The following is a 20762-nucleotide window of genomic DNA, read 5'->3' on the forward strand; positions in this document are numbered from 1 at the left end:
GCCAGGCATATGGGACTTGGGAAAAGTTTACTGCTGTGCCACTTAGATAAGATCAAGACTTTACAGGTGCCAGGTTTTTATAAAAGCCTTCTAGCAGCGTGGCAACTGCTGTTGATAAAAAAGGACTGTGATGACCTCTCCACATTTTGGGTCCTTCATGAACCACTGTTCTACAATCCTGCTGTTGGCACTGCTACAGGACTTTCTGAAAATTGTATTAATCATTTCATAATACATGGAATAACCACAATAAAGGACATAATTGACTGGGAAAATTACACTTGGAAAAGTGCACAAGTGGTAGCAGTGGAGACAGGGGTACACTCAGTCCGCCTAATGGAGAAGTTTCTGTGGCAGGTACAATCATCAATGGACAGGGAATCCATGACACTCCTGCACGGAATTTTCTCATCACAATTGAAGCCAACTGACTAAACACCTTTTCCAACGCTTACTGTGTCTCCGGCTGTTGAACTGAGGGATGGTGAGACTAATGTTTTAGCCTTAAGTTCTCTAGAGGCGTTATCTCTACCTACAGTGCCGGGGAAACAGCTGTACAGGATTTGTGTGAAGGTGAACAACCTGGAGCAGCTGAGGACACGAAGACACGACACACCATGGAGAGACAAGCTTGGAGCCCCTCAAGGACTGAACCCCGCATGGAGGTCGTTGTACAAGCCGCCATTGGCCAGTAGGGTGGGAGACCTGCAGTGGAGGTTGGTACATGGGATACTAGCGGTGAACTCCTTCTTATCGATTATATGTCCGGGGGTCTCAGATTGCTGCCCTTTTTGTGGTCTGAGGGAAAGTGTCTTTCATGCATTTATGTATTGTGAGAGGCTCCAGACCTTTTTTAGTGAAATTGAAAGAATAGTAGAAGGGCTGGGGGTCCCGTATAATGGCACGGTGTTTGTGTTTGGGGTTAGAATTACAAAACACACCAGAGAAAATATGAACTTAATTAATTTTATTATCGGGCAAGCAAAACTGTCAATATGGAAGACCCGTAAAAACAAGATTACTGGGAGTGGAAATGAAAATGTTGTTGTATTTTTTAGAAAAGTATGTGAAAGTAGGATATTAGTGGATTTTAATTTTTATAAGTCCACAAATAATTTAGCAAAGTTTAAGGAAATGTGGTGCGTGAATAATGTGCTTTGTGTATGTGATGAAGATAATTTGCAATTTGTGCTTTGACTTTGGTGTTTCATTCCTTTATAAATTGGGTGGATAAATTGAGAATAAGTGGGATTGAGGGTGGAAACAATGGGGATTAGATAAATATATACTCCAAGAACAATATGAATATGTAATGGTTTAAAAATGAATATTCATCATTAGGAAAGTGTGTACGTGTTTTTTTGTAAGACTTAAGATTTTGAGTTTTTACTGTGTTTTTTTTTTTTTGTATTTATTCCTGTGTTTATTTAATAAAGTTTGCTTTTAAAAATAAAATAAATACAGTATCTCTTAATTATATAGTGCCTTTCATATCTATCTATCTATCTATCTATCTATCTATCTATCTATCTATCTATCTATCTATCAATCTATCATATAGTGCCTTTCACATCTATCTATCTATCTATCTATCTATCTATCTATCTATCTATCTATCTATCTATCTATCTATCTATCTATCTCTTAATTATATAGTGCCTTTCATATCTATCTATCTATCTATCTATCTATCTATCTATCTATCTATCTATCTATCTATCTATCTATTATATAGTGTCTTTCACATCTATCTATCTATCTATCTATCTATCTATCTATCTATCTATCTATCTATCTATCTATCTATCTATCTATCTATCTATCTATCATATATCTATCTATCTATCTATCTGCTTCCTTCCTGTTTCATTGTCGCAGTGCATGTTGGGTGGTTGATCTGGCGCGAGTGCTGGTGGTGGGCTCTGAGTCTGGTGAGTGAAGTGTTTTGTTTAACTTTTTTTCCCCCTTTCCCATTTTCATTTTCTTGGTGAATTGTTTGAAAGTTTTTCCGTTTTCTTTTGTGTGAAGTGGCATCTGGCCACAGCAGCCATAATGGCTGCGAATTTAGAACGATTGAGCCGCCGCCATGGGATAAAACTTCTGTGTGATTTTTTCCCCTTAGAAAGTGCGGTGTTGGCGGTAGGCAATGTGATCGGTTGCGAGAACATTAAGTCCGCCTCGCGAATGAACGGCGCAATCGTATTATTTTTGAGTTCTGTCGATCTGGTGCAGACAATTGTAGAAAAGGGTGTAGTGATCGATGGCTCGTTCGTGCAGGTGTCTCCGTTGGCGGCGCCAGCACGTAAAGTAACGTTATCGAATGTCCCCATTTTTGAGGAATGAGACTATAGAAAAGAATTAGTACGTCACGGTCGTTTAGTTTCAAAAATCCGCTATATTCCTTTGGGGTGCAAGTCGCCGGAGTTAAAACATGTAATGTCTTTTAGGAGACAAGTTTACATGGTGCTCAACAAAATGGATGAAAGTTTAAATGTTGCTATGAGGTTTAAGATTGATGGTTTCGATTAGTGATTTTTCTGAGTTCGGATGAAATGAAATGTTTTGGGTGTGGAAGTGAGGGGCATTTAGTTAAAAATTGTCCAGTGAAAGTGAACAGAGCAGTTGTTCGTGATAACCTGCATGTCACTAATGACGATTTACAAGATCGGCCTTTACAGCTTAATGGTAATGAAAACACAAAGACACCAGAGGAAGCGCGGCCCGAGGAGAGTGTAAATGTTTCTGAACCTTTAAATAAGGGAGATGAGTTGCTTGATGGGGAAATGCACAGACCAGCATCGATGGGGACATCGGAATGAAAATGCAGCAGAAGATTCTGCTACAGCACAGGGAAGTGTGTGGGGAGAGATTGAAATGGAGGAAGGCGATGATAACGCACCTGAGCCATACGATGGGTTTAAACGGCCTGCTAAAAAGACAAGCTGGGAGGAGGAAGGAACCGCGCGAAAACGCAGTAATGTTACGGCTTGTGCTGCTGAGGAAGGCGAGGTCCCGCTGCAGCCCCACCGGTTACGCAGGGCAGGTACGCGGCCCTAGCTGAGGCAGACAGTGAAAACGCGGCTGGGCTGAGTGAGGGAGACGAGGAGGCGGAGGGGGAAATGTCGGATAGTTCAACTGTGTCTGACCTACAAGAATGTAAAGGTAGAGGGGATACAGTGCTCAAAGTATCAGAACATTTGTGACGGAAACTGAGGGCAGAAGGGGTGTAGATGTGACCGATTACTTTCCTGATGTGCAACTTTTTATCTCTTCAATACAAAGCCTAAGAAAAGAAAAGTCCTCTTCTGTCTTGTTCACTGATAAAGAGCTTCTCAGATTAAAGAATCTGTCAAGCAGACTGAAGAAACAGTTCAAACTAAATAAGCAGTAATGGAGAGGGCAACTGCACCATTTCCAAGATCCTGTATATTCTGGGATCTGTGGTTTATTTTGATTTTATTTTTATATTTTCATTTAACATGGCTTGCTTTAATGTAGGAAGCTTAAATATTAATGGTGGAAGAAATAATAATAAGAGGCTAGCTTTGTTTGAATTCATAAAGCAAAAAGACTTAAAAGTTACCTTTGTACAGGAAACCCATATAGACACGCAAATCAATGGGAGTGGAGTAGGGATTGGAAAGGGACATTTATTACAGTAACGGTACAAATATTAGTGCTGGAGTAGCCATTCTGTTTTCTAAGAATGTTCACGTAGTTCTTTGTGATGTTGAAGAAATAGTGAAGGGAGGCTGCTCAAAGTGCGCCAAACTTCAAGGCAGTTCTTTTACTTTTATTAATGTATATGCCCAACGATGGGAATGAGAAAATCGCTTTTTTTAAGAAGTTGGAGGGTGTGCTGACACAATGTTGCACAAATGAAGTCCTCGTTCTAGGTGGGGATTTTAATTGCACCCTTGATACACAAAAAGATAGAAATAACGGGCTGGAGCGCACACACGCTCAGCCCAGGAATTAGAGAGAGTCGTGAGCGAGATGGGACTGGAAGATGTGTGGCGAAATAAAAATGGGGGCACCAGACAATATACATGGGGGAGGATGAATGGGGGGATTATTTCAATGGCGAGGCTTGATCGTCTTTATTGTTTCAAGCACCATATTGGTTTATTTAAAAACGGTCACATTACCCCTGCAGGGTTCTCAGATCACAGTTTGGTGTCTTGTTCTGTGATCCTAACTGATTACAAGCCTCGTAGTGCCTACTGGCATTTTAATACGCTCTCCTTCAAGACCAAAGTTTTAAAGACTTATTTAAATTTTTTTGGGCAAGTTGGAGACTCATGAAGAAGGAGTTCACCAGTTTACAACAGTGGTGGGAGGTTGGGAAGACCCACATTCGTTTATTATGTCAGGAGTACACCAGAAATGTCACTAAGTCACTACAGGCTGACATGGCAGTGTTAGAAACTGAAATCATTCAGATTCAGCAGCTTCTACAGCAGGGTCCAGATGTCAAATTGTTGGAAACTCTTGGGGTTAAAAAGAAGGGCCTTGCCCATTTATTGGAAACAAGGGCTCGGGGGGCTCTAGTGAGGGCGCGATTCCAACAGATAACTGACATGGATGCACCAACCCAGTATTTTTTTGGACTTGAGAAAAAGAACTCTCAACATAAAGTCTTACATTGCATAAGACAGGATAACGGTGAGGAGACTCAGGACCCGGGTGAGATAAGGCGGGCGGTCCGGAGGTTTTATGAGACTCTTTTTGCAACAGAGGAAGGTGAGGCTGAGGAACAGCAGACCTTCTTGAAGGATTTACCTCACCTTCGTGATGCAGACTCCGAAGAGCTGGAGAAGGAGTTGTGCTTAGGAGAGCTCACTGATGCACTGAATGAATTGAATAATGGAAAAGTCCCAGGCATTGACGGCATTCCAGTGGAATTTTATAAAGACTTCTGGGATATTATTGGTCCTGATGTATTGGAGGTATTCCTCTACAGTATTAAAATGGGTGTGTTACCTCAGAGTTGCCGCAGGGCGGTAATAACACTACTGCCAAAAAAAGGTGACCTACAAAATCTCAAAAACTGGCGGCCTGTGTCCCTCCTTTGTGCTGATTACAAAATCCTGTCAAAGGCGCTAACAGATTGCGAACTGTTTTAGCTCAGGTGGTGCATCCTGATCAGAGCTATTGTGTCCCTCATAGAATGATTTTTAATAATATTTTCTTAATTCGAGATATTTTTGCAGTATCCAAACTCTTTAACTTTCCAATTGGTCTTATTTCTTTAGATCAAGAGAAGGCCTTTGACAGGGTCAGACATTCATTTTTATGGGGAGTCATGCAGGCTTTTGGGTTTGGGGACCGTTTTGTTAAATATATTCAGCTATTGTATAGTGACATTTCTGGTGTAGTTAAGGTCAATGGTGGTTTGTGCGAACCTTTTGATGTCAGAAGAGGAGTCAGGCAGGGGTGCCCTTTGTCTGGAATGCTCTACGTGTTGGCCTTAGAACCTTTTCTGGTTAAACTGAGAGGAGTGTTGACTGGTCTATCAATTCCATGTTGCACTGCGGAGCCTGTTAAGGTTTCAGCATACGCTGATGACATCATCATCGTCATTAAAAATCAGGAGGACGTTGACATTTTGCTTCAATGCCAGAGATCTTTTGAAATTGTTTCATCAGCTAAAATAAACTGGGGAAAGAGCAGTGCTATCTTACTGGGCAACTGGACTGGTTTAAAACCACCACAACTGGTTGGTGACCTGCAGTGGTCCTCTGAAGGATTGTTATATTTAGGAGTGTTTCTTGGGGATGAACACTTCATACGAAAGAACTGGGATGGAGTACTGCAGAAGGTGAAGGATCGGCTTGCTCGGTGGAGTGGATTCTACCTCAGTTATCCTACAGAGGCAGGATGCTCATCATTAACAACCTCATAGCCTCAGGACTGTGGCATAAATGCATTTGTTTAGAGCCTCCTGCACAGCTGCTTCAGAATATTCAGGAAGTTTTAATCAATTTTTTTTGGGATGGCCTGCATTGGCTTAGGAGAAGTGTCCTGTTTCAGCCACTGGATGAAGGTGGGCAAGGCATTATAGATGTGTTCGGGAGAGTTGCTGCATTTCGGCTACAGACTTTACAGAAATTGTTGTATCCTTCTGAGCATCAGCCGTGGATGGATTTGGCACAACGTTTTTTTGACCACATTGAAAACCTGAAATTTGGAAAAACTCTGCTGCTGTGCCAGGTGAATAAATTTGATATGTCGGACATACCGGACTTTTATAAGAGTTTTTAGAGCCTGGCAGATGGTGACAATTAAAGGGGATGAGGACAGCCTGTCATTGTTCTGGGTTTTGGAAGAGCCCATTGTTAATAATGTGAAGTACAGTAGTTCAGTGGGACTGTCTCAAACTTTCATTAATCATCTTAAACATGGAGTGTGCACAAAACTAAAACATGTTATTGACTGTGAAAAGTTTTGTTGGAAGAACGCAAATGAAATTGCACACCAAATTGGAGTGCGGTCAGTGAGAGTGGTGCAGACCTTTTAACACAAGTGAAGGCTTCACTGTCAGCTGAGAGATCGGCACTCCTGAGAGACATGTTCAATGAACGGACTCATCCACCTGAGGATCCTGATTTTCCTACACTTTTGGTATCTCCCGGGGGTGACTGGACAACGGCGGAGCAGAGCAAATTTCTTTCGTGGAGAGGCTGATGGACCTGCCTTTGCCAACGGCTACAGGGAAACAATTGTACTGGCTGTGCGTAAAAGTTAGACATCGAGACTCCCTGAGGACGGTAACAGACACTCCATGGAGGAGAAAGATGGACTGCACAGAATTCTCAGAGCCAGCCTGGAGGTCGCTATACAAGCCACCATTGACCAGTAGGGTGGGTGATTTACAATGGAGGGTCTTACATGGGATCTTAGCTGTGAACTCCTTCTTGTCAATTATTATACCTGGGGTGTCTGACAGTTGTTGTTTCTGTGGGGAAAGAGAGACCGTGTTTCACTGTTTTATGTTTTGTGCAAGGCTTGAGCCTTTGTTTAATTTACTAGAGAGGCTTGTTGGGGGATTGGAAATGGTGTACACTAGGGTGGGCTTTCTGTTTGGTTTTAAAAAAACTAAAAGAAACACAGATAATGTGAATTTGGCAAACTTTATTATGGGGCAAAGTAAATTAGCTATTTGGAAAACGAGAAAGCACAAAATTGAAGGGAATGGTTTACAAGATCCGATTGTGTTTTTTAAAATACTGTGCCTTAGTCGCATTTTGATTGATTTTAATTTTTACAAATCCACAAAGAATATGGAAAAGTTTAAAACAATATGGTGTGTGAATAGTGTACTGTGTGACTGTGATAATGAGGAACTGCGGTTTGTTTTTTAGGGGTTTTTTGTTGGTTCAATTGTGTTTTTTCAAAAAAAAAAAAAGAACATGTAAATATATTTATAATAATGTGTAAGTTGTATATTTGATGTTTTTGTCAATAAAGTTTGTTTTTAAAAATAAAAAAATATCTATCTATCTATCTATCTATCTATCTATCTATCTATCTATCTGAGCAAAAGGCCGTTGAACATTTATGTGAAAGATGTCGTAAAATGGCTCTCACTGGGAGAGGAGAGGAGGAGGTACTGTGTTGTGTAGTGCCATGTTACATTACTTATTTTTTGTATTTCATAAATCATTGGTAAATTGAGATGTAGAGAGGTATACCGCCTAGGAAGTTTGTAACAGTGTTATTTACTGAATACAATTAATGAAGAATGTTCCTTATTGTTAGTAGTCAATGATTGTAACAAGAGTCTAATCTGGGTGTGGGAGCTGAAGTGTCATGCTTGAAGCATTAAGAGTATTTCTCATTTCTAATCATATGCTGTTGTTTTCTAACCACACATTCCTACGGTATCTGAGAAGGCAAGTTTGTTCAGTGAACCTCTGTGACTCTTCTGCTCCTTACTGCCATTGTTTTATCCCATTGAATGCATACATTTTTTTGTGTGTAACTTAGGTTTAAAATCTTATTACTCAGTACTTGCAAATTTGTTAGAAAACTGACTAATTTGTTATACTCATAGGCCAAGAAGTATATAAAAAGGTCATTAACCGTTTACTGCTATTAAAAGATTTTTTTTTAACAATGTGCTAATGCAAGTAGGGCTACCCAGTGTTGTGTTGCTTGTCACTTAATTGTGGCCTCACTCGCTGAGGGTTTATATTTAACTGAGCAAGAAATACCGAAAATGCTGCGGCTAACAACTCTTCAAGCTGTCCTGCATCACTGTTTGATCTTCTCATTTTCATTAGGCATTTGTTATAACTTTCAAGGCCTCAAAAGACAATCCCTTGAAGCTGGATTGCAGCAGTAACAGCTGACAAGACGGAGGCAACTGTAAGAATGGAGGGGGAAAAAATGTACTCCAAGGTGGTCTGTCGAAGTTGGAAGAGATTCCATGTCCATAAATGTGAGCCTGCTTGTGTGATCAGGGCTTTGAATGAAATATCTTTAAGGCAAACAGTAACGAAGGACAAAGTTCAACTAGAAGACTACGTGTATTTACATCTGAACCTTCTGGTTTCTGTTCATTTCTGGCTTTCAGCTTACTCTTTTAGCTGGCAATACTGCTTAAAAGAATCTGTTTGTTCCTCTGAGGTTATATAGTTTGTGTGTGTAGCGGTGTTAGTATTTTGGGTGTATACAGTACATCCATGTATATATGTTTGGCACCAATTGACACCACCTGTCTTAGATACTGTACAAGCTCTATCTGTTGTATGTGTATTTTTATGCACACAGTATATGTACAGTTACAGTATGTGTACAGTATTTATGAGTATTGTATTTAATAATGTGGACCAACACAGTGGTACCCTGGATGTTTCTAATGCCTATGATGGCAGCATCCTGTGTACACCTAACTTTCCTGAATGTTGCCTGTGTAGAATTTACACATTTTCCCAATGTGTCTGAGATTTTGTCAAGGTACTCAACTTTTCTTCCTGAAAACTATATGCACATCAGATTTAATTGCCAGTTTCAAACTGGCCCCATGTGAGTGTGGCTGTATTAGTGTGCATGAGTTGTCTGTACAGCTGACTCGCATCCAGTCTAAGGGCTGCTTCCTGCCTTCTGCCCAAGTGCTACCAGGATAAGTTCTGAAGTGACCCTGGAATAAGCAAGTTTGAGATATTTACAAATAATTAGTGCTGGCACCCTCTTCAGGGTGTAGTCCTGCCTTGTGTCCAGTGATAGCTGGGATAGACCTGCTCCACCACGACCCTGGTCTGGATTAAGAGGGTTAGAATATGACATGACATGACATACAGTTATAGATAGATCTGTCTATCTATCTATCTTCCATCCATCTGTCTATCCATTATCCAACCTGCTATATCCTAACTACAGGGTCACAGGGGTCTGCAGGAGCCAATCCCAGCCAACACAGGGCGCAAGGCAGGAAACAAACCCCGGGCAGGGCGCCAGCCCACCGCAGTCTGTCTATCTTTATTTCTTTTATATAGTGCCTTTCATCTATCTATCTATCTATCTATCTATCTATCTATCTATCTATCTATCTATCTATCTATCTATCTGTCTTTTATATGTAATGTATGTGCCTTGTACTAGTCTTACTGATTAGTGTCATCAAAAATGTATAATTTGTAATTTATTTCTGTATTGTACCTGGCTATTATTCTTCCCTTATTCTTTGAGAAGCTTGGAATTGTGTTCACTGTGCTTAGCTTTATTTTATGCAATTCTTGTCACAACATCTGGCAACATTTTGTTGGGTCAAGCTAAGAGGGCCATTTTCAAAACATGAAGAAATATGGATAAAATTCGATTCACCATAGACACTTTACTAATGTTTAGGTGCTCATTCAATGCAAATTAAATGGAGAATTTGCATCTTATAAGCTCATTTATAAAGCTTGAAATATTTCTGAAAAGTTGGAGTATCAACTATGTACTACAAAAATGAATTTTGAATGAAAGTTGTAAATGTTTCCATAAATTATAGACTGAAATCTGTTAATATAACAGTAATTATATTATCATTGTAAATTAAAGTATTTTTAAAAGATATTTGTCTAGTGTATAGTACATTTCTTAATTTTCTATTATATAGTGCCTTTTGTGTTTATCTATCTATCTATCTATCTATCTATCTATCATATAGTGCCTTTCATATCTATCTATCTATCTATCACATATTTTCATGAGTTCATTTTTATGGAATATGTACAGTATGCTTTTTATTTTATTTTCCTTCATAGATCTTAATATGTCCACATCTTCTAAACCGTTCTCTGTGCTCTGTTTATAACTCCTGCTTTAGGAGTTACATTTTTAGTGTTTAGTCACAGAGGAGCAAACGTCTCTCAAGTGATTCAGTGTTGTCTGGCATTTAGATTTGTGACTGATTTGATTCTTATTGAATTAAAAGCTAATTAGTTTATTCAGTGTAATCAAAGGGGAACCACAAAAGCTTCAGGATTCTGGCCTTTTTAAGTACCCTGTGGTGAAATGAACCTTTTAATGTTTCCAGTTTCAATTTTCTTTCATCCTTTTACAAACCTGTTTTGTATATTACAACTTTTTTGGGTGGTAATGGCTTTGGGGCTGGACCCCATCCTGGTAGCATTGGTTGCAAGTCAGGAAATTGCCCTATCCATCTCAGAGCACATTCAGGCATAATAGGTCAATCCCCTCATACACTAATAGCTCTATCTATCTATCTATCTATCTATCTATCTATCTATCTATCTATCTATCTATCTATCTATCTATCTATCTATCTATCTATCTATCTATCTATCTATCTATCTATCTATCTATCTATCTATCTATCTATCTATCTATCTATCTATCTATCTATCTATCTATCTAGAACAGCAACTTCCAATCCCAGCAGCAAGGAGGGGACCCACCGTGGTCAGGTCACAGTCATGCGTTCACCCGTACTCATTCACAGCACGTTAAATGGCATTATCAAGAAATGCCTGAAAGTGCTGAAACGTTTGCAATCGAAACTGGCAGTTCTATGTATCGTCTGACATGTGAATGAAAAATAATACCTCTTGCTTCATCTGTTCATAGTTCAGGGCAAGAAAATGGCTGACAAGGAAGTGCTGTTTTGATGAGGTGTGGTGAATGAATTTCTTGAGAGGGATGAAATTCCCATGACAATTAAATGAAAGTTTAACAAGTACATGGAGGTGCCTGCATGCCTGCTAGCAGTGTAAGATGATGGATAAAACACTTTAAAGATGAGAACACAGAAATAAGCAATCAGCCCTGTAGACGTCTCCCATGAGCAGCAGTTTAGCAGACAAGCAGTGCATGTGGGTCTGGTAGCCTGTTGCTGCCATGTAACAAGGCCAAAACCAGTGCTTTGTTTGGTGTTAATGCGACTTATAAAGCATCAACAAGTAAATGAGAATAGGGGCTACGTCTACTAGTCAGTTACTTCAGGGTGGCAAGAGCTTAGCAAAGACTATGTTTGTGTTAAAGGAATGCTCCACCCTAAAATGATACTTTTTTAATATATTACTTACTCAATGTAGCTTGATATGATGAGAGAAAAAAAAATCATCTCATGTTTTCATGCAGAACAGAAATAACAATTCTTCTGACAGAATACGCGCTTGTAGAGACCAGCACTGCAACCAATAACAGAAACGTCCGTGAAAAACTCTCACGTTATTCACATATTCTACATGTCAAGTCACCCAATCATTATTTTTATTTTTTTAGCCTCCGTTCAAGTCTGTCTACCTCTCGCCACGTGTTAGAGCGTACCCTGCCTCCACTTAGCTAGCGATGCTTGCTTGTTCAGCAGACATTACCATCTACAGATTGTTACAGGGTAACGTTTGATGTTTTTGAGAGAGAGAGATCAGAGCTCCATGTGTTCTAGAGGGTAGCTGCTGATTGGCAGAGATATCATGGCTACATGCTTTTCTCCCCACGTGGTGGACTCTGTCCCGTCAGAGCTGAACACGATCAGATACAGTGACAACGTTTGATGTTGAAGTGTACCTACCTTCCGCTTGGCCAGAATTACATATTTTTTATTGATTTTTAAACTTCGTCCTGTTTCACTACTATGTGGGCGGAGCTATGGGAGGACAGCTAGTTGTTAAATAAAACAGGAACTGAAGCGGAATGCACTCGAACGCAACAGAGTTTTCCTTTAATAAGCCTTACAAGGTCTCATTGATAACACTTTGGTATGGGAGATCTCTGAGTATCTGACTTTGTCACTTGCCATCATGTAATGGGAGCGTTTTTGTGTTATGTAGCACTCTGCTGGGTTGGCAGCTCAAAAATGTTGGGACTAACTCTGCCTTATCACTCACTCCACTACAGAGCATATTAAGAAATTGATTAGGGTACGATGGACTAATAATTTACCACAAATCTAAGTCGCTTACTTTGCGTAACATGGTACTCTGAAACCCACAACCTCAGGGATTGAAGTCCAAGGCCTCCACCACTACGCCACACTGCCTGCATTTTCATATGGTGGGTGCATTTCCTTTTACACCCAGGCTGTGTAGGGAAAAACAAAAAATAATTCACAGTTTCTATCATCCCAAAGGTTTTGACCACAGTATTATAAAAACCTTCCAAGATTTGAAATGAATTTAATGACGCTATACATTTTTTCAGTTCTTATAGACTTTGTTTAAAGAGCACATTTTTAGACTGTTTACATCAGGGCTGCCGGCTCTGCAAGGTCTGGAAGTGCTGAATGAATCATTGCTATCTTGAAAGAATTAAACTCCATGTGACTTGGAAAGGCTGACCTTTCAAAGGCCCATTGCTGTTAAATTGACTGAAGATGTCAAATCGTGGTGTAAAGCACCTATTTTGAATACTTTGCATGCTTCAGTACCTTTAATCACCAGGAATGTAAAACCAGAGAAGGGAACACTTGTCAGCAGTGGTCAACACTTTAAGTGGAAAAGAGTTTCTCTGAAGCTGTCCATTGTCACACGTGATGCTGTAATCTTATTACGATCTCTTTTCTGGGCTTGTAGTTGGACAATACTTTTAACTTTCAATCTGTTTATTTACTTAGTGACTATTTTTTCACACATTTGCTTCCTTTTTTTTCTTAGGATGGCAAATGTTTAGCATTGAAGTCCCAAGCACTGGGATGCAAATCCGGTCCCTGGTGCGGAGTTTACATGTTTTCTCAATATCTGTTTGAGTTTTCCTCCCATATCCCCCAAGAAAAAGTGCATGTTTACGTGAATTGGTGACCCTAAACTGGTGCTACTGTAGCGTGAGTAAGGGTTTGAGACCTGCCAACTTTCTGACTCGCTCCTAGTGCTTTTGGGATAGGGTTCAGACCCCAAATCAACCCAAAGTCAGATAAAACGGGTTTGAGAAAGTTGTGTCATTTTTTTTACGTTGGTTGGTGTTGCTGCGTCCCAATTTTAAATAATTATCATTGTGGAGTTTGCATGCCGTTTCTTCCAGGTGCCCTCCCAAATCCCAAAGTTAACACTGGACAACAAAGATTTTGCTTCCTGAACACTTCTGGTTGTATCTTAAGGATTTTGACCCACTAATCACAAACATATCATCTTTAAATTGTCCTATCATATACCATTGTATTGAAACCACCGATTTGTTTTGTGATTTCTTCTCATATTATAAGCGTACATTGTCTTGCATGCGCCAGATGATTGCCTTCTGGTTTCACTTAAGGTATGTGGTATCACCCCGGGATGAGAGGGGGTGTTGTTACAAACAGTCTTTTCTCCTTTTTCCTTCATAGCAGTGAGAAACCACCCCTTGAGACCATCAAAGCCAAGGGAAACATCCCTTTTCGGTCTGCTTTTTATAAAAGGGAGACCCTCCAGGAAGGTGGTGTCTCATTTTGGATCCAACGTCACTAGAGAGTGAGCGAGAGAAAGAGTGCATCCTGTTATACAGATCACTATACCAATTGTCCCCATGATGGCGTGTTTTGTTTTACGTTTTCTTTTTCTGTTGGAATTAAACATGGCTTTGCCTGTATGGCACTCCAGGCTTTTAGAATTTGCCCTGCCTCAACATGTTGCTCCGCTATAACATGTACATTTCAAGAGCTACAAGTGAAACATCTGATTGTGATCTAAAAGAAGTGGCGCAGCTACTAGGAAAGCAGCTGGAATATAGCAAGTACAGTCGTCCCTCAGTATCCACTTGATTAAGTGGATTTTAGAATGCTGTATTATGTCACGGTTGTTAATTTGTTGAATCCCAGTTTGTACATTCTACCTGTGTCCATTAGGTTTTTTCCCCAGGTTCTCCAGTTATCCTCTGTCACTCATGTGCATATAGGAGATAGTTTAAGGCCTTTGGAGATGGTTGTTCTCCTACCTGGACTTTGAGAGTCCAAATATCCATAGCTATACCCTGAATGATGGCTGTGACGTCTTGTTCCTCCATCTTCGCCATGATCCTGCTGACTACGCCACTGTAGGAACAAGACAGAAACCATTAGGCATCCTTGGACAAATCCCGAATAACCGAAAGAATGCAAAAAAAGCAAAGAAAATGTGTAAAATGCAAAAAGTCTTTTCCAGTGTGAGTCTCATAAAGTGGACTGCCTAAGATGGCAGTTCTTCTGGTTATGTGGCAAACGGGCAGGAAGGGGCAGGTGCAGGCGGGCGGAAACCAGAAGTGATATCGGAGATGGAGAGCTGTCGGTGTTCCTGTCTGCAGAAGGAGGAAAGGAGAGGACATTATCACATGGTGTCAACCCCTGGATCGGCAGAGAACAAACATCACCAATATCCTTAAACTGTCTCATATGCGCACGCATGTGACACCTCCCATATCACAAAGTTAAGGGGTAATAATAATAATAAGAATAATATATTTTTATGTAATGCATTTTTCACACTCAAAGTGTTTCACAAACATTCAAAAGGGTACAGTAGGAATAGAAGCACAGAAGGCTACAGGCGTTTTACTGTTTTGCTGTCAGCTAAAAAAATTATTTAAAAAATGTACAAGTTGAAGTAAACGCTCTCAAGGTACAATTGAAAGAGTTAACTAATTTGTAGTTGAAATCGCACAGCATGTTTCTCTCTTTTAAGATAGATAAGTTCACAAATCCGCCTAAGCTTCTAAATGGGAGATTTTAAAATTCTAAAAATGTTTACGGTACGGAAAATCAGTTCACAGAGAGCCAAGTTGTTTCTTGCTGACAGACAGACAGACAGAACTTGACTATGCTGCAGGTTCCTTTCACATTATACAGTAAGCAAACATGCATTAAACCAGTTGGTATGTTATAAAATATATTATAAAAATTTTTAGTATATGGTGTAAAACACTGAAAAATAAAAGTGAAATATTTCAAGAGTCTTGATGTTAATAACATAGTTAATCAAATATTTATGGACTGTTTATAGCTGCTTAGTACTGTAATGCAGTGTTTCTCAACCTGTTTGGTGTCGTGACCCCCTTTTTCCCATTTTAGTGTCTCCATGACCCACTAGCGGATCGAGCACGATCGTCAGAGTGGTGGGAGGAAGAGTTTGCCCCTCGGTGAATTGAGTGCGATCGTCAGAGCCTTCCCCCTTGGTGAATCAAACACAAACGTCAGAGCTTTTGGTCCCCCTTGGTAAATTGAGTGCGGCTGCCAGAGCTCCCCTTGGAGAATTGAGCGCGATTGTCAGAGTTAGGAGGGGGTCGAGAGCGACTGTTGGAACGGCCACCCACTATTACCCACTACCATTATAAACAATAGCAGCTTACCACCCACTAGAGGCAGCCCACAACCCAAAAGTGGGTCAGGACCCAGTGGTTGAGAAACACTGCTATAATGTAGGCCTAACCTATAGCATGATCAACTTTATTTGTGCTTCAGTTGTCTTCTTAAAGATGTTCATTTTTTACTATTCCATCCATCCTTTTTTTATTAACCCATCCAATGGAGTCTTATGGGACAGTACTGTGTGCAAGGGGGGAACCAGCTGTGGATTTGATGCCAGTCTTTCACAGGCACACATACATAGAATTTAAGGGGAGCTAGTTTATACTCACCCACCAGCCTGGCATGCACATCTTTGGGATACAGGAATTGAATCCATGGAGATATGGACAGAACAGGCAAACAACACACAGATTCTGAGAAGGACAGGATTTGATTTCAAGACTCTAACGCTACAAGACAGTAGCCTTGTGCCACTATGGCATCCACTTCATAATATTTTGACATTTTCTTTTACTAAATGAGGCTTTTCAGCACCCAGGCTTCTGTGTGGTATTCAAACCTCTGCGTTGCACTAGGTTGGAGGCCTTAAATTCTCAACCAACATGGCAGGCTTATTGTTCATTGTTATCTAAATAAAGGTAGTCGTGATTGTGGCCTTGCTTGTTTTTTCCCCAAATGTTTGTACACCTGCAGATGTCGAGGCCTCTTTCATTAACGTTTGTTTGTCAGCCGGTGGAATTCAGCTCTGCGGGTTCTTAGCACAGGTGCACTTCTCACTTGCCGCTGCTCGGCTCTCTACCCCTAGACCCCCACACCTTAAATCAGTCATCCTTGGCCACCTACCACAGTGCTCAACACCGTAAAGCAGAAAAATTTACATTAAAAGGACAAGGTCGCAATGTAGCTGAGGTAATGTTTGGTCAAGGAAATGCCACTCAACTTCTTTGTAGTCACCCTTATTGTTATCTGCATCTGATCACTATCATTATTGTTTTTTAGTCCTTGTACCAGGACCGTTACATACCAGTGAACTATTAACAGAGGCTGATCCAGGTTCCCTTTGTGTTTTCATGAAACAAAACAAAATTAGCATAGCTATGCTGTAAGTAAATCAAGAGTGAATCAAGTCCCTAGCTCTCTAGGTGCTTTAGAATTCTGAATACATTTTCAGCATTACTGTGAAGGTGTCAGCAGCTGACCATGTGCTGTGATTTCCTGAATCTGTTCAATCCAGTTTAAGAGTCTTTAGGAAGTAGGAGCCCATCCTGTCAGTAGGGGTACACAGTAGGAACCAACCCTAGATGGCATGCCATTCTGTTGCAGGACACACTCACAGCAGGCGAATTCAGAATCATCACTAAGCCTCACTTCTACAGTACAGTATCCAGATTTGGGAGAATTACCTGTGGAAACATGGAGTGTGAACTCCAATCAAAATCACTGAACTTTAGTTTGAACCCGGGAACCACAAGCATTGAAGCATTGGCAGCTCTAATTACTGTTTCTTTTCAGTAATCGTAATGTATCATAGATAGATAGATAGATATGAAAGGCACTATATGATAGATAGATAGAAATGAAAGGCACTATATGATAGATAGATAGATAGATAGAAGTGAAAGGCTAGATATATATAGATAGATATGTAAGGCACTATATGATACATAAATAGATAGATATGTAAGGCACTATATGATAGATAGATAGATAGAAATGAAATGAAAGGCACAATAAGATTAAGTAGACACTTAAACCAGCCCATCCACACCATGCCTACCACTAACCATAATTCTAGTGTTTGATGTGAACATTAAATGAAGGGCCTGAGCTGAATCGGCAAGATTTTATGTATTGATAGATAGATAGATAGATAGATACAGTAGATTTCATTTTATTTGTCCCAAAAGGGAGGTTTAGCCTTTAATAGATGCTCAATGAATAAATAAATCTATCCACTAAATAATAAAACTCTATTGCCAATGTGTGATTTTCTGTCTGATTCCTTCGGGCAATCTGATTGGTCAGTGGTAGGGATGATTACATGATACATCAGGGGTGCAAAATTCAATTCCAGATTATTGCAAATTTTTTTTTTAACCTTTAGAGAAGAGTAGTTAAAATGGAGCATTTTAATGACAACAAAGCAAATAATGTACCAAGTGATAGCGGGTGTGAAGTCAGTAGGTGAATTTGGAGAGCATGGGGGGTCATTAGGTCACCGGAAAGGGGTTTGTGGCGCTCTTGATATCTCTATAAAAGGTTGAAGGTCCAAGTCTTTAGAGTCCTGGTGCTTCCTGTTTTGCTATATTGTTGCGAGACATGGACGCTATCCAGTGACCTGAGATGAAGACTGGACTCCTTTGGTATTGTGTCTCTTCAGAGAATCCCTTGGTACCGCTGGTTTGACTTTGTGTTGCTCATGGAGTCTCAAATGAAGCACATTACCTGCATTGTGAGGGAGCGTCAGTTACAGCACTACGGCCATGTGGTGCGATTACCCGAGGGTGATCCGGCTCGCTGAAATGTCATTGTTGAGGACCCGAGTGGCGGGACCAGGCCAAGGGGATGCCCATGTAACACCTGGCTGTGGCAGATAGATGGTCATTTCTCTTTGTAAACTGAACCACATGTCTTCGTTGTGTGGTGGGTGCGGCACTGCACCGTACCAGTGTATGCTCCCCAACCTAACCTGACTTGACCTGATAGTGAGTTGGTAGATACTAAGGAAACACAACACGAATCGCCTTCAAAGATAGGAATTATTTGCAAGAGTATGAATGATTTTTTTTTACAGTAGGTAATGGAGGCTCATCTACCATTGCTGGTAGTCAAAAAGTGAACAGAAGGTGAGCAAGGAATCTTGAAATGACAGGGTTTGAGAAGCAGGCTGTGTGGGAACGCGATCGAGACAGGAGGCACTGGGTAAGATTTGAGACATATGAGGATACTGAGAAAAGGCATAGCAGAAACTCTGAGTGTTGCCTTCAAAGACAGAAAGTATTCCAAGAATATAAATAGTGATGTCAATGGGTAATGGGGGCCCTTCTCCTACTGGTGGTAATCAAAAATCAGACAGGAGATGTGCAAGGCACCTTAACATGATAAGAGTCTGAGGAACAGGCATTACAAAGACTTGTTTGTGAGAGGATGCATTGAGCAAGAGAGATTAAGACACATGAGGATACGGACGAAAGGTGTAGGGTGAAGGCTAACAGTTCAAGAGATATAAAATGTATTAATTTATATTAATTTAACTAATATTACATTTATTCTTTAACCTGTCTTTGACAGGTTAGTGTAGCTAATAATGTAAATAATATAAGAAACAACAACAACTCCCATCTAATACACACCAGAAATACAACAAAGGGAAACTTCTGATTTGGCCAAAGATAAAAACAAATGCAGTCCTGGTCACACTATGGCCTTATAAAGATGTATTGCCATTGGTATATAGGAAGTGTTTCTTGACACACATCTGCTGAATAATTTGTTGTCTGAAAGTCCTCAGTGTTGGTGTGTCAGAGAGGGGATGTGTAGCATTGTTCATAATGGCACTCAGTTCTGAGTTATTTCTCTGCTTCTCTGCTACCTCCAGCAGGACTCGTGTACATCCCATAACTAAGCCCTCATTTTTTAATTCATTTATGTTGATTCGGTGGGCCTCCCCTTGAAGTGATGCCTCAGGCTATCACAGAGTTGTACAACATGTAAAGGATGTCACTACCCACATTAACAGAGCACAGTGTGCTAAGCCCTTTGTTGTATAGGAGACCAGTCCAGTCTGTCATTGATGTGGACAGCAAATAATATGAATGGTATTTAATATATAATATTGTGAAAAGCATTATTTAAAATATAATTGCGGTTGATATATGCAATTAAAGGCTTGACCTCCAATTAAAATAAACTTACCAGCACTGCTTATGTTTTTTTTTTTTCTCTCTTTTTTATGGTTTATATTCTTTATTGTTCTAAAGGCAGTCATTAAAAGGAAATGCTTCACAATGAAAGCAGAAATGATGATCATTTCTCTTGGGACACAGGTGCTTGTTGTATTCATCATCATTATGTTCCTTTACAGTGATGTCAATTAGGACATTTTTTTGTAATTTGGATTGTTGTTTTCTCCAGTTGTTAATTAAACTCCCTGTAAACTGAATGTGCGTCACTGTCTCCGTTAAGCTGTTACATTAGCAAAAAAAAAACCCACATCCGCCTCTGTAGCAATTAGGAGGAGGAGGCAGAACGCTAACTCCTAATTGTGACCTTAAGGGAGCTGCAGTCTCTGAATAGAGTGAGGCGTTTAGGAGTTCACAGGTATTGTCTGGCCTTCGGCTAGATGGACTTGGCCTGGGCTAGTGCATGTTTAAGCATTTCATTTATTTTTGGCATTTTAATTATTTTCTATATTTGTTTTATGTTAAACCTGACATAAACGGCATTTGGTGCTCCTGTTGAGTTAGCCGATAAAAGGCGTCATTTCACCCTACTTTCTCCTGTATCAATCTATGGCTAACACGGTATGACACTCTCCTGTTGAATTACTATCATTTAAAAAGTCTTTTTATAACTGTTTTTTGGCCGAGTATAGGAATCACAAGTCACAAAATAATAAATGTCAACCAGGTCACCCAGTTTAATTAACTGAAAATGTCCAACAGAAATAACGCCTCTTTGCGTTTATGTTTCTCGCCCTCAGGCTTAACGAAACAAATGGGTTCAGCTTTCGTTGCCGATTCAGGCTCAGCCTGACAAGCGTTCCGTCCAGCAGGTCAGTCTGGTCACAAAAGATGCCTCCTTCTGGGCAGTTTGGGTTTCTTATAGCTGGGGAACACGGAAGGGGCGGGGCTAAGTGCCCTCACTGGCACGTTTCTCGGTGCTGCAGGGAGAGAAGGAGAAGAGAATGTTAGCGACAGTGCCCCCTCTTGTCTTGGCAGGGTATTACATACCTCAGTCGAGCCCATGAGGAGATCCTCCGACATGCATGCATGCCTCTATCTATCTATCTATCTATCTATCTATCTATCTATCTATCTATCTATCTATCTATCTATCT

At 40.3% G+C, this 20762-nt stretch overlaps 1 protein-coding gene across 7 annotated transcripts in view; it reads left to right on the forward strand.

Moving 5' to 3' along the window:
• Positions 1–20762, forward strand: part of robo1 (roundabout, axon guidance receptor, homolog 1 (Drosophila)) — a 1363953-nt gene that overhangs the window by 1021380 nt on the left and 321811 nt on the right. The window contains exon 1 of one of the 7 annotated variants that reach the window (XM_039745865.1): positions 1860–1931. The exons of the other annotated variants lie outside the window; for them this stretch is intronic. The gene's annotated coding sequence lies outside the window, so the exon portion shown is untranslated. Of the gene's footprint in view, positions 1–1859; positions 1932–20762 lie in introns of those variants that run through there. 7 annotated transcript variants of the gene reach the window in all.

This window comes from Polypterus senegalus, chromosome 2, assembly GCF_016835505.1.
Source record: "Polypterus senegalus isolate Bchr_013 chromosome 2, ASM1683550v1, whole genome shotgun sequence".
NCBI lineage: Eukaryota > Metazoa > Chordata > Cladistia > Polypteriformes > Polypteridae > Polypterus > Polypterus senegalus.